Source organism: Salmo trutta, chromosome 7 (assembly GCF_901001165.1).
Source record: "Salmo trutta chromosome 7, fSalTru1.1, whole genome shotgun sequence".
Taxonomy (NCBI): Eukaryota; Metazoa; Chordata; class Actinopteri; order Salmoniformes; family Salmonidae; genus Salmo; species Salmo trutta.
Window position 1 is genome coordinate 43822986 of NC_042963.1, and position 12007 is coordinate 43834992.

At 40.2% G+C, this 12007-nt stretch overlaps 1 protein-coding gene across 2 annotated transcripts in view; it reads right to left on the minus strand.

Annotated features, from left to right (window-relative positions):
* Window positions 1-12007, minus strand: part of LOC115197471 (transcriptional enhancer factor TEF-1-like) — a 108661-nt gene that overhangs the window by 85087 nt on the left and 11567 nt on the right. The window lies entirely within an intron of this gene.

Below are 12007 nucleotides of genomic sequence, written 5' to 3' on the forward strand. Positions count from 1 at the left end.
AATGATCAATGTTCCCTCTAAGCTGCGTCCGGGCACGCAATAGCGCCGAGACTGCCGCGCAGAAGAAATATCAGCCCATGGAGAGAAGGACAAGATTGATCTTTACTCAACTTTTATGTTTTCCCTGTTAGTTAACAATCTCTTCATAAAAAGACTCAATCATGGACACTCTTACTGACAGTTGTGGCTGCTTTGCATGATGTATTGTTGTCTCTACCTTCTTTCCCTTTGTGCCGTTGTCTGTGCCCAATAATATTTGTGCCATGTTTTGTGCTGCTACCATGTGTTGCTACCATGTTGTTGTCATGTTGTGTTGCTACCATGCTGTGTTGTCATGTGTTGCTGCCTTGCTATGTTGTTGCCTTAGGTCTCTCTTTATGTAGTGTTGTCTCTGTTGTCGTGATGTGTGTTTTGTCCTATATTTATATTTTATTTATGTTTTTATTTTTAATCCCGCCCCCTCAGGAGGCCTTTTGTCTTTTGGTAGGCCGTCATTGCAAATAAGAATTTGTTCTTAACTGACTTGCCTAGTTAAAGGTTAAATAAAATTTAAATTAAAAAAAATATACAACAAAAATCAGCTCCTCCCTCGGCTTTCCGGCCAACCACCTATGAGTAGAGAGCGCAGATGATGGGTCTTGGCGGAGCGCACAGACCAGTCGAAAGCACCAAATATGGTGGAGTGAGCTGAGAATGGGTCCAGCGAGCGCACATGCAGCGGGGGTGCATTGAACTTGAGTTTCAAGTGTGACTTTGAGTGAACAGAACATTACTGCCGCACGCAAAGTATTAATTTGAGAGCAGAGATGTTTACTTTTATGGAGATACAGCTGATGTCGGAACTTTACATAGACTTAGGTTGGAGTCATTAAAACTCGTTTTTCAACCACTTTTTCAACCACAAACTATAGTTTTGGCAAGTCGGTTAGGACATCTACTTTGTGCATGACACAAGTCATTTTTCCAACAATTGTTTACAGACAGATTGTGTCACTTATAATTCACTGTATCACAATTCCAGTGGGTCAGAAGATGTAGAAAAAAATTGTAGACCTCCACAAGTCTGGTTCATCCTTGGGAGCAATTTCCAAATGCCTGAAGGTACCACGTTCATCTGTGAAACAATAGTATGCAAGTATAAACACCATGGGACCACGCAGCTGGCATACCGCTCAGGAAGGAGACGCGTTCTGTCTCCTAGAGATGAACGTACTGTGGTGCGAAAAGTGCAAATCAATCCCAGAACAACCGCGAAGGACCTTGTGAAGATGCTGGAGGAAACAGGTACAAAAGTATCTATATCCACAGTAAAACGAGTCCTACATCGACATAACCTGAAAGGCGGCTCAGCAAGGAAGAAGCCACTGCTCCAAAACTGCCATAACTACCAGACTACGGTTTGCAACTGCACATGGGGACAAAGATCGTACTTTTTGGAGAAATGTCCTCTGGTCTGAGGAAACAAAAACAGAACTGTTTTACCATAATGACCATCGTTATGTTTGGAGGAAAAAGGGGGTCAACATCATACTTTCACAGTCTTAGCATGCAGACATCATCATGAATCAAGTCGACAATCTACTGGCAAATCCTTTTTAATCCTTGTCATATGAAGATAAATAATGAAGAGAAATTATAGATAAAACGTATCGGTGCTCATCGGCCATGAACATTACACAACAAGTCGGAAATCGCAAATTCAACAATGAGTGGTTTGGAAGGAATCAGTGGCTAATTGCAAGCATTGCAAAGCAATCACAAGCCTGCTATTCAGTGGAGTGGCTGTGTGGCCCCAAGTCTAAGATTAAGGGCCTCTTTTCCTAGTTTAAAATTATAAACATGGCCATGCTGTCAATGAAACATGATTTTTGCTGCGCTCAAAACAACTTAACTCGGAACTGCAAAATCTGACTTTAGTGAGTTCAAGACAACTGGGAACTCGGGAAAAACAAGCTAGGACTGGGAAAAATGTTTAGAACTTTCATCCAACTCGGAATTGTAAATTCGGAACTCGGGCCTCTTTCTAGAGCTACGACCTGAAGATCACTGATGTCATCATGATTAAACTTTTTTCTTCTTTTTTTTTCTTGAGTTCCCAGTTGTCTTGAAAGAACCATAAATCCAGAGAATGCAAGACTTTGATGACAAAGTTTAATGACAAAAGTTACCCACGAAGGACCACCGCGCCACTTTCCTGTTTAAGTGAGCACAGCACAACAAGGTGAGTCCAAAAATGTCTTGTATGCTGCTGCATAAATTATGTAATATGCCAGGGAGATATGTATACTGTAGCTAAGAAAGTAATACTAAGTGTATGTTGTGTAGTAAGCGGTTAGTAGCCCATGTGCCTCACCTTAGTAATTTGGTCTATTTTCACCTCTTCATTTCACCTACTGTTCTGACTTGGTAGTGCACATGTAGCCTACAGCCTGTTTTTGAGAAATGTAATCATTGAATATTGTAAGAGCTTTCATTGTCTGCTTATGTGCCCCCTTTATTTATCCTACGGTTCTGACTTGGTGAACAGGGAGAACACTAAGAACGGCGCATGTTCTGAATTCTGTCACAGTACATTTCAAAAGTGCTGAACAAATAATTATATTGACTACGTCCGTCCTAGCTCGCACATTAATGTCTTATTTGCCTCTTATCCGCTTGTCGTCCCCTTATGCCAGTTTGTACATCTCAATTGTCAATAGAAGCCACATTTGCTTAAGCAAGTCAGCCATATCTGTAAGAACTGACGCTGGGAGACGAGAAGCAAGTACAAGGAGTGATACTACAGCAAACCATGTGTTTGTTGTATTTGATACCATTCCGCCTATTCCGCTCCAGCCATTACCAAGAACCCATCTTCCCCAATTAAAGGTGCCACAAACCTCCTGTGGTGGTGCTCACCAGACCAGTGTTTAGAGGCAGGGATGGACTGAGATTGCCCCTCTATTCTGCACTCAGTGATGTCCAGTCCCCATAAACACTCCTCGACACGGTTAGTTCCCATTCCCCCATAAACACTCATCGACACGGTTAGTTCCCATTCTCTCACACACAAACACAGTTAAACACCTAGTGTTGAGATTCCATACTAAATCTTACTCCATCTTCTGTATCTTTCTGTCCTCTATATAGATTGTGCTGATGCTACACTGTGAGAACCTGGAAATCATCAGTGGTTCTGAGGGAGGCGACGTAGCCGCCAACAGTGCCTGGGACACATTCCAGCATTACCACTGTCTGGAGAACAGCCAGAGTGTGATCAAGAGCCCCTCCACAGACATCTGCCATAACTTATCTTTAGCGTGTCAGCTCTTCTGCACTAGGGAGGTAAAGGTATGGCACTGCACTCACAACAGTCTTGGTACATCTATCTCATCATGCCCATCTAGTGTGGAGGTTGACGGGAGAATAATAACAAAACCAGTTGATATTGCCAATCATTTTGCAGATTGTTTTACAAAGAAAATTAATTTACTGTGCAACAATGTAAACATACATTCTTCCAAACAAGCTATTGTCCAATGGATTGATGATCATATTATGAGCAACAAGATCTGCTCTTTTAGACTGCAAATGGTGTCAGTGGAGGAAGTGTTAAACCTATTGAAGTCATTACTTGATGGTAAATCTATAGGTTATGGTCTTATGGACAATTTTTTGCTTCGCTGTGCTGCTCCCCAGATTGCAGTTCCACTGAGATACATATTTAATTGGTCACTGGAAAAGGGGATGTTTGCAAATGTATGGAAGCATGCGAAACTGTGTCCTATTCCGAAAGACTGCAAAGAACCCATTACTCCTGCCAATAGTCAACCAATTAGTCTACTCCCTACACTCAGTAATATATTGGAGGGTATTGTGAGTAGACAAATATGGGAGTACATGGAAAAGAATGATCTGATTACAGCCAATCAGCATGCTTATCGCAAAAACCATTCCACTGCCACTGCATTGGTTGACATGACTGACCAGTGGCTCAATGCTATGGATAATAGCAAGTTTGTGGGTGTACTATTTTTAGATTTCAGTGCAGCATTTGATTTAGTGGATCATGAAATAATTTTGACAAAATGAATGCATTATGGTTTTATGGAGGTAGCATTGAATTGGGTACAGTCATATCTAACTGACAGGAAACAGTCCACCAATATCAATGGTTCATTTTCTTCCCCTCATGTGTTAAACTGTGGAATACCGCAGGGCAGCTGCCTTGGGCCACTTCTTTATTTAATATATACCAACGACCTTCCCTATGCCTTAGCTGAAACTCAAGCTACTATATTTGCAGATGATACTACAATTTATGCAGCAAGACAATCGGTTCAACAGGTACAGCAAGCTTTGCAAGGAGATTTTGAGAATATCAGGGAGTGGGTTTGCCAAAAAAAACTTGTTTTAAACACCAAGAAAACCAAAGTTATGTTGGTCTGTTCCACTAGGAAGAGGCCAAAGCAGCATGGGATACAATTAAGTATGGGAGGAGTACAAATTGAAAAAGTGGCAGAAACCAAACTATTGGGAGTGCAGCTAGACAACTGCTTATCATGGTCGTCTCAAATAACTAATATATGTAAAAAAAAAAAAAAAAACAGCATGCATAATCAGAAAGATAGCTAAATATTTACCAGGAAAAATTCTTCAGCAAATAACAAAAGCATTAATTGAGAGTCAGGTGAACTACTGTTCTGTGGTCTGGGGAAATGCATCATCAAGTGAAGTTAGGAGGCTGCAGACTGCACAGAACAAAGCAGCAAGGATTGTTTTAAGGTGGAGATATGGTTCTTCTGTTGCAGTCATGCGCAATGTTCTTGGTTGGTCATCAATCGACAAGATAATTGAAGAAAACATGCTTATTTTATTTCATAATATATATAATTTAAAACGGCCAAGTTCTATTCACAACGGTAATCAGTTGGTAAGAGACAGACATTCCGTAAATACTAGGAATAGATTGTCCACCATCTATGCGTTATCCAGACAGAAAAGAGAAATAGGCAAAAGAACATTTCGATTTAGAGCAATAAAGAAATGGAATAAATGAACTGAGCAAACCAGAAACCTTTCAATATATAAATGTAAACATTATTTTAAAACGATTTAAATATAACACATAGAAATGTTGTGGGACTATAGTAGATAAAGAAAATAATATTTTTTAGATTGAGTATTTATTGGGTAATTATGTTAGTATGTTATGTATGTTTGTAATAGTGTGTTATATGTGAAAATGTGTTTGTATTATAAATTGGATTTTAATGTTTAAGGACTCTTGGAAGATTAGTCCAAATGGGGACTAAAAGAGATCCAAATAAAATCAACAGTCATGTATGACTGCTTAAATATCCTTAAACGTACTTATGCTAATTTATGTGTTTCTTAATTAAAGGTCTAAGGAAGGTATCTTATGGCTCAATAATACTGATGAATGGCGTAGATTGTACACCTCTGCCCAGTCCCATATTGAGGCAAACATGCAACAGCTCTGTGCCATTTTATCTGTTTTCGATTTCTTGCATTCTTTTTCCATGCCTCCTAAAACCCCATCGGAGGAGAGGACCCAAGGTTCCTCACCTCAGACCTCCAAAGGGGTTTGAAAAGGATGCGAGTAGCGAGGACGTGAGGAGTTGAGCTGAGATTAATTGGGACAGAGCTAACGTGATTGTTTTAGGTGGACTTATGTTGAATGATACATTTGTTATCTGTTTGCACATATATCTTTGTTCTACTTGTGCTCTTTCCACAAATAGCTCTGGCTTGCTGATAACATCTGATCTGATCAAACTCCTTATGCGATTTGACTCCTGTGTTACTGCCTGTACTCAATAAAACTTCCAATGCCAAATTGAAATAATTTGACCATGTAATTTGATAGACAGTGGTAGCTTCCAATCAGACAATTACTATAAAACAAATCTGTTTTCCTTAGTTAAATGTTTGGTGAATGCAGGGCGTTGCTTTGTCCTCTGTCCTCCTTTGAATACTGTGTGTACCCTGAGTTTAGTTGGTTAAATTCTAGTTTACATTCTATTTGTTGGAACTGGTTATGTATTGTTAATGTAGCAGGTTCTCCCCTTTGTGTCTCCATATAATTCAAAATCTCCATGTGCTGTGTATGTGTGTGCCATTGGGATAAAAAAAATACCCTTAATATCGGATCTTTCATCTTTCATCAGGGTAGGTAGCATAAACGTAATCACATGCAAAACCATATGTTACATTAGTATACACATCAAAAGTCCCAATACAAAGTTACCTCACTTTTCTATTTTTGGAGTTATTACATAAAACCGATCAGAATTCCAAAGAATGCCGAAGTCATGTCAGAAAATGTTTTTCCAGGGTGTGATGTTATATGGAGGAACCGGCAAGCCAGCCTATTCCTTATTATGTAAACTCCAACAGAAATAACTTCAAAATGTATAACTTCAAATTAAACCAAATAGTTTGCACTCATGACTACTGGTTTCAATAACATTTTCAGCCAACTTACAAGCAAATATTTATGAATTTGTTACAAATCAACTTGCAAGGTTGCTAGCCAACTAGCCTGCTAACTTTAGCCCTACTTGCCTGCTAATGTTACGGTAGCACTGAATGAGTCAGCCAATTGCTATCCACACTAGCTTACAGCTATATTGAAGTAATCCAAAGTTTTGTAAATACATAACGCCATCTAACCAAATATCAAAGAATGTTAGCTATATGCCGTTAGCTAGCCAGCGTTAGCTATTTAGACAACTAGCTATTAGCCTAGCCAACCACCACGGTTATGGTCGTCAAAAGCAAAGAGAGAGCAGAAACAGATTGATGGCCGGGGCCATCCAATGGTAAAACTTTTAAGACTGCAGGCTGAGTTAGCTACCAAAGCGAGGGGGAGGTGGGTGCTTCACCAGGCCAAGGGAGTGTCAGGGAAATCAAATAGCTATATAGAGAGAAAAATCCAAAATAGATTGATTCTATTACAAAACTTCCGTAGACTACTTCAGAGAACATGCCGAAAAGTTGACAAAACAAAAAGGAGAACAGACGAGGTACTACACACTTTATCCCACCGTACCTTCTCCGCTATGCAATCTGGTTTCAGAGCTGGTCATGGGTGCACCTCAGCAACGCTCAAGGTCCTAAATGACATCATAACCGCCATCGATAAGAGACATTACTGTGCAGCCGTATTTATCGACCTGGCCAAGGCTTTCAACTCTGACAATCACCACATTCTTATTGGCAGACTCGACAGCCTTGGTTTCTCAAATGATTGCCTCGCCTGGTTTACCAACTACTTCGCTGATAGAGTTCAGTGTGTCAAATCGGAGGGCCTGTTGTCCGAACCTCTGGCAGTCTCTATGGGGGTGCCACAGGGTTCAATTCTCGGGCTGACTTTCTTCTCTGTATACATCGATGATGTTGTTCTTGCTGCTGGTGATTCTCTGATCCACCTCTACGCAGATGACACCAATCTGTATACTTCTGGCTCCTCTCTGGACACTGTGTTAACAAACCTCCAGACAAGCTTCAATGCCATACAACTCTCCTTCCGTGGCCTCCAACTGCTCTTAAATGCAAGTAAAACTAGATGCATGCTATTCAATCGATCACTGCCCGCACCTGCCCGCCCGTCCAGCATCACTACTCTGGATGGCTCTGACTTAGAATACATGGACAACTACAAATACCTAGGTGTCTGGTTAGACTGTAAACTCTCCTTCCAGACTCACATTAAGCATCTCCAATCCAAAATTCAATCTAGAATCGGCTTCCTATATCGCAACAAAACATCCTTCGCTCATGCTGCCAAACATACCCTCGTAAAACTGATCATCCTACCGATCCTCGACTTTGGCGATGTCATCTATAAAATAGCCTCCAACACTCTACTCAACAAATTGGATGCAGTCTATCACAGTGCCATCCGTTTTGTCACCAAAGCCCCATACACTACCCACCACTGCGACTTGTACACTCGCGTTGGTTGGCCCTCGCTTCATACTCGTTGCCAAACCCACTGGCTACAGGTTATCTACAAGTCTCTGCTAGGTAAAGCCCCGCCTTATCTCAGCTCACTGGTCACCATAGCAGCACCCACTCGTAGCACTCGCTCCAGCAGGTATATCTCACTGGTCACCCCCAAAGCCAATTCGTCCTTTGGTCGGCTTTCCTTCCAGTTCTCTGCTGCCAATGACTGGAACGAACTGCAAAAATCCCTGAAGCTGGAGACTCATATCTCCCTCACTAGCTTTAAGCACCAGCTGTCAGAGCAGCTCACAGATCACTGCATCTGTAAACAGCCCATCTATCTACCTCATCCCCATACTGTATTTATTTATTTATCTTGCTCCTTTGCACCCCAATATCTCTACTTGCACATTCATCTTCTGCACATCTACCATTCCAGTGTTTAATTGCTATATTGTAATTACTTTGCCACCATGGCCTATTTATTGCCTTACCTCCCTTATCTTACCTCATTTGCACTCACTGTATATAGACTTTGTTTTCTTTTTTCTACTGTATTATTGACTGTATGTTTTGTTTATTCCATGTGTAACTCTGTGTTGTTGTATGTGTCGAATTGCTATGCTTTATCTTGGCCAGGTCGCAGTTGTAAATGAGAACTTGTTCTCAACTGGCCTCCCTGGTTAAATAAAGTTGAAACGAAATAAAATAAAAAAAGAGCAACCAAGTTTGAAGGCACCAGAACCTGCCATGCTAACGGGTTCCCACTAGATAACAGCCACAAAGTCTGTGAAGAGCATGCGGTGTGGCTAACCTTAGCCAGCTTGAGCTAGCGTATGAACTCGGTAGAAGACTAGATCCTACATATAACAATGAGCAATAGTGCATTGTGGGTAGTTTAGAAGATATCTGTAAATAAGTTAATAAATATGTAACAACCCAAAAACATAACTATGTTTGTACTTCTTGGTAACTGCCAGGTCGCAGTTGTAAATGAGAACTTGTTCTCTACTGGCCTACCTGGTTAAATAAAGGTGAAATAAAATAAAAATGATTGACTAAAACTCGGTTACTACGTTTTTGATCACACTGGTGAGTAAAAACTCATGCTTCCTACCCTTTAACTAGCCCACAAGTCCTTCCTTTCTTGCGACGTCGTGATCGTTATGCCATTATTATGTGTGTACCCACATGTTATTCTCAACAATGGAGTCATTATATTTAGCTGGCTTAAATTATGGCCAGGACCTAGTGTATGATGAATTCATTTCTTAGATCAGCCAAATTATGCCCATACTCCACCTATTCTTTAATACATTGGGATTAACGCCCTCATATCATGCAAACACATAAGACACTTGTGGAAAGATGAAGAAAAACAAACTAGTGATGGACTATGGTGTTACTTAGCTAACAGACGAATGTTGCTGGCTAACAAGTAATTAGCTAGCTAGCTAACTTTAGCAAGTAGATTCATCTCAAGGTATTGCATAGCCATTTAATTTATTTCCCAATGACTTTGTTTGTTTCAAGTTTCCCAAGTTGTTCGGTACTTACTGTTCAAGCCGGCTAGCAAACTAAACAGACGGCTCTGAAGTGCATCAGTTTGAGGTCATATGCACCCAAGACTCAACCAATCACATGACAACACTGGACTGGCCAAGGGCAAGCATTTGTTAGTTCGTCCATCACTCCAGTGAAAGTGACCAATGTAAGGTTTCTCGACATGCACCTGCTTCTAAGGCCGCCCCCCAACAGCCTGAAATCCAATCGAGAAAACCACAGCCACAAAGCCCAAATAAAAATTAAAGAGAACAAAGATTTGCTTTATGGTCTTAATTTAAGGTTAGGCATAAGATTAGCAGTGTGGTTAGGTTTAAAATCACATTTTAACAAGATACATTGTAGAAATAGGTGGGGATTATGACTTTGTGGCAACTAGTGACGACCAGAAAAAGGATACATTGAAACCCAAAAGGTGCCAAGACTTGAGAGCGAGCAACTTGAGAAATTGAGAGCGTAAACTTGGCAAAGACAATTTGATGCTTTTTACACATTTTAACCATGGTTCTTTGCTTAGGTTCAATTTTTTTTTTATTCAGACATTTTTCTTTTTGATCTGCAACAATGATGTTCAGCTCGCCCAAACTCACACTTGAACATCCTCTGCTCTCTCGACCAAATTTCTGCGCTCTTGACTGGTCTGTGTGCTCGCAGCACTCATCCTGGAATTTAGAGTCTGATTTGATGCGATATAGGTTCTGCAGTTTCAAAGTTGCCGATCCTTGCCAAACATCTCTTAAAAATGACCCCTTGAGCGCTATTTCAAAATACAACTTTTACAGGATGAGAAAACCATATGCACTGGTGACACAAAGCACAAATATTTAAACTCAAAATGTGCCATTCTGTTATTTTAATTCATTAGAGTTACAGTGCCTTCAGAAAGTATTCGCAAATCTTGACTTTTTCCACATTTTGTTGTGTTACAGCTTGAATTTAATTGATTTGTCACTGAAAAAAAAGACAAAATTGAAGCAGACACTGAATATCCCTTTAAGCATGGTTATTAATTAATTACACTTTGGATGGTGTATCAATACACCCAGTCACTACAAAGATACAGGCGTCCTTCCTAACTCATTTGGGGGAGAGGAAGGAAACCACTCAGGGATTTCACCATGAGGCCAATGGTGACTTTAAAACAGTTACAGAGTTTAATGGCTGTGATAGGTGAACTGAGGATGGATCAACAACATTGTAGTTACTCCACAATACTAACCTAATTGACAGAGTGAAAAAAAAGGAAACCTGTACAGAAGAAAGAAACATTTTACAAAACATATATCCTTGTTTGCAACATGGCACTAAAGCAATACTGCAAAAAAATTGGCAAAGCAATTCATTTTTGGTCCTGAATACAAAGTGTTATGTTTGGGGCAAATCCAATAAAACACATTAGCAAGTACCACTTCCCATATTTTCAAGCATAGTGGTGGCTGCATCATGTTATGGGTATGTGCTTGTAATTGACTGGGGATTTTTTCAGGATAAAAAATAAACAGAATGGAGCTAAGTACAGACAAAATCTGGTACAGTCTGCTTTCCACCAGACACTGGAAGATTAATTTACCTTTCAGCAGGAATTTCACCTAAAACACAATGCCAAATCTACACTGGAGTTACTTACCAAGAAGACATTGAATGTTCCTGCCTGAAAATGGTTGTCTAGCAACGATCAACAATCAATTTGACAGCTTGAAGAATTTTGAAGAGAATGATGGGCAAATGTTGCACAATCCAGGTGTGGAAAGCTCTTATCAAATCAAGATATATTAGTGTTATATTTTTCATTAAAAACATTTTTTTTTTTTAAATGTCTTTCACTTTGACATGTGTATTTTGTATTGATCATTAACAAAAATAACAATTAAATCCATTTGAATCCCACTTTGTAACAATAAAATGTGGGCAAAGTCAAGTGGTGTGAATACTTTCTGAAGGCACTGTAGATATGATGATTAAGTGCTAAGTACCCTCCTATATGCTGATGACATTATTTTGATGGCAGAAACTGAACAAGAATTTTCAGGCCAATCAAAACTCTAATCCAGGCCCTGCCCCTTCTTTTCTGTGTGCTATCAGGATCACGACGGACTGCTCTAAATTGCTAGTTGGGTCATAGGGCGGGGGCATTCCGCTGAATTGGGTCTAGGTGTGTCTGGATCGAATCTGGTTGATTTAAATGGACCTTAAAGCAGACTGCTTCCCCCATGTATTGTCCATAGATATTTGGGCAGGTCTACTTCCTCCAGGTATTATGTTACTGCTGGGTTTCATATAAGCACAACTCCTATTGTTCTTCAGGCAGCTATATCGTTGAGTCAAAGCCCTCTATTAGGTGTCATCTTCCTGGGGCGTCACTCACCCTCCCTCAGCAATAGGGCTTTATAAATTTGATTGAATAGGCTCTACCAAGAAAGACAGGCCTGGAGGTTGGAGTAATATCAACATGCTCCAAGAAGTGTGAACTCCAGAGCAGCCTGCTGAGTGTTTG